This window comes from Aythya ferina (assembly GCF_964211825.1).
Source record: "Aythya ferina genome assembly, chromosome: 1".
NCBI classification, from domain to species: Eukaryota; Metazoa; Chordata; class Aves; order Anseriformes; family Anatidae; genus Aythya; species Aythya ferina.
Genome location: NC_140296.1, coordinates 179,924,312 through 179,927,998, shown reverse-complemented (window position 1 = coordinate 179,927,998; position 3,687 = coordinate 179,924,312).

Sequence of the window (3,687 nt, the reverse complement as noted above, 5' to 3'; positions counted from 1 at the left end):
AGGTGTTTGGTCATCTGGGGGATGTGCAAGACAGCAATAAGTAGGCCAGCTAATATCCTCATAATTCCTTAAAACTGTAGTAAACCAGCATTGGCAGCATTTCAAATTGAAGCAGGGGAACATTCTCCCTAGGGATTTTCATGGCAGGTTTTCTATGTAGGAGGCCATTTCCAGAAAGCATGGAGATAATGTCCACAAGGGCAGGCTTGGTTTATACATAGGCTATTGAACTTTAGGTAGCCTAACAAGTCCAGAAATAAATCCAATTCGAAAAAAAATACACCTCTTTAATGGAGTCAATAAAGCTATCAACTGCACCACACTTAACCACTTTGCTGTTCTGGATTATAAGGAAAAAATTATAAAGGTATGTTGTATTCAACCTCCATTTCAGATGTTCATGAAGACAAAGCGCTAACACAGAACCTGTGTGAGAGCAGTCTTTCTCTTTTTCTCTCTCTCTCAGCACACTATTTATGAATATGTACACAGGAGCTAAACAAATCTCATAACTCTTCCATAAAATATACCATTCAGCATGGTGGTTAGGAAGGCTTCCTAGGAGACAGATGTGCCTTGCAGCCTGTGAAGGATGGGAAAGATACTGGGTCTTCCCAAACCTACTTGGAAACTGTATAGCTGAGAGCATGAAGAGGGTAATCTTCCAGAAGTTTTGTGTAGTACTAAAGCAGAACTCCCAACCAAAATTTTAAGCTGATACAACTTAAAAACAACTAGCCTTGTATTTCTTAGGAGTAGAGTATATGCCAAAAAGAAATTATGTTGTGCCCAGCAAAAGTAACATAAAGACAAAGCAATGATGTGATGAACCTTCCCTTTCTGTATTCTTCTAATAAGGAATAGAGACAGAAAATCTTTTTGGCCTAAAGACACTCATATTACTACCTACTTTTAGAAACAATTTATTGCTTTGCACACTTGCATGACTTAAGCCATGTCTGAGAGTGGACATAGTACAGGATCTGTACAATCGTGTATTTGAAATTATGTAAATTTTGTCTGTGTTAGTGCTATTTTGCAAATTATCCCTATGAAGTCATCTAGGGTTATTTATTTGTTTGTGTTTTTCTGTTTCTCTTTTCTAAGGAAAGAGAGGGACTTCTCTGATAGTCATTAACTCCTATCAAACAACCTGGTCATGCTTACTTTTTCTGAAAAATATCTCAGTTTGAAGATGTTGTCTGCTTTCATGTCTCAGGCCCATGCTAGTTATTCCCAGGAGGAACCTTGGAAAAAAGTATAACATCATGGGGCAACTGAACAGGTTCAAATCATTTCAGAACTTCTTACTGAATTTTCCATAGTCTTCATTATACTAAAATAATTAAGGGGATTACATAGCAATGTATGCAAATGGAAAAGATATTAATGCCTCAGTACTGCATTTTTATCCAAATTTATTTTTAATATTCTAAAACAAAAGAAAGATTTTCATTAATACAAATCATTTCATGTATTAGAAAAAAGATCATTTAGTTACAGGAGATCCAAAACTATTAGTTCCATCTTATGTTTTATAAATATTTAAGCAAAACAAAAACACAAACAGGAAAAAAAAAAAAAAAAAAAAGTTATAATAGAGAACAAACACTTATACAAGTCTTCATCTTAAATTATGCTTGCCAGGCAGGAACTCCAAGTATCTCTCAAGATAGTGTGAGGTAGGCTTAAATGGCTTTCCAAGAAAAGAAAAAAAAAAAATCATTTCCATATATTCTATGGCTAGCCAATGGTGTGTCCATAGTTTCTTAAAATGTTTTAAGGAATGTGGTATGGACTAACCTTTCTATACTACAAATAAATCATTAGCTATTTCATACATAGTATGAAGAAGAGTTCAGCTATACTGAATAGAGTATAGCTCAATACTGCAAACAAATTAGACTGTAAAGACCAATAGTGAAAAGTGAAAACAAAGTTCAGTTCAGTTGGCCATTTCATTTTATTTTCTAAAATATAGTGATTTTATATGCCTTATGTAACTACTAAAATTTATTAAAAATACATTATAAAACTTCAGAGTATAATAATTAAGGAAAACAATTTCAACATGTCTCACTAATTACACTCATTGCAAATTATGAAAACCTAAAAACATCACATTCCTCCATATTGATTACTTCAGAAAAATTCAGAAAATTCAGCCTAGTTTTCTTCCTCCTTTTTTTTTTTTTTTTTTTTTTTTTTCCTTCAGTTGTTAATGAAAGAAGCATCATTTCAAGAACAATTAGGTTGGTTTGTGACGCTGGACTCCCTGGGGATAGTTTCAGAGCACTGCTGTAAGTAAGCCTGTAGGACACAGTTTCAAACAAGCTATATTCCTACAAAGGGTTTTTCTTTTTTTTTTTTTTTTCTGTGCGATGTAATGAATGCAGGGATGTAATGATTTAGGACAAGGAAAGAAAAGGAATAAATGAAAGAAGAACAATAAACAAATTTAATGGTACTTAATGGAACTCTTGTCTACATTCCTTCCCCTTAAAAATGATCATTTGTAAGTGCAAGTCCTTATCCTAAGGTATGTCAGTCTAGACTGATGCAGGAAACTCTAGGTCAGACATAAGGTGACTGAAAAAAATGCATTTGATTTATTCATATCTCTTAATGTGAAATGTGTATTTGAAGAGACTAAAAATCTCAGAAAGACGTTTTTGCAACAGCCAATTACTCTCAGCTTTTTAATTCTAGCAGTGTATTTGGAACATTTCCATTGTTCTAAGGGTTAAAAACTTCACCGTGACAATGACGAGCCTTATTACTCAGTCAAAGTAAATGGATCACCATATAACCTTTCAGAAATGTTCTTCCTTAAGCTATTAAAACATTCCATGCCCTTAGATGACAACAATTTCTCTGCCTTTTGAAATTTCTTTTCTATCCTGCCGAGTTCATAGAGATATGCTTGGTTAAAATCAACTTATATAAAACTATGCACTGTAAATTCTGACACTTCTGTTTGAATCTCTTTTCAAACACTTGTCTTTGCTCACCATAATAGATGTCAGTTCTTCTGATGTAGTTCAAGCATGAGCTTCATATGAAGACTCAGCTATGTCTATTGCATTTCTGAAGCTACTACTCACTGAAGTTTTGTGCTGTTTGACATCAAAGATAGGCAAGAATCACCTGCTGAGTTCACATGCATGGAGCAAAACATCTTCAAATCACTTGTGCTAGACAAAAGTTTTTCATATTAAGCTTTCACTATCATGTGGACTTAAAGACAAATGTAGTCCTTGTTAAAGTTGCAGCATCGTGTTATTAAACTAAGCATCTGGGCCTCTTGATTTATATAAGTTTTAAGACGAAGGATAATTATTTGGCTGATTTATTTTTTGACATCAATTGCAAAGAATTGTGTTGTGTAAAAAAAAAAAAAAATGTTTCTCATTCAATATGCAGTGATTTTGCTCAAACACAAAAAACAATTTAAAGCATGGCAGCCTCCAGGTTAGAAAAAGCACTGTGCTCTACTTTTTTCAAACTTTAATAGATGACTTTTTTATCGATTTGAAAACCAGGAACAGTTAAAACATATGTTTTATATAGGGAACATAAATGAAACAAATTCCCATTCTAAAATTTAACAAATCTGCTTTTTGGATAAGTATAATCAAATAGCACTCTGAAAAATAAATATCAATGTAGAAAAAGCATATTTATGAA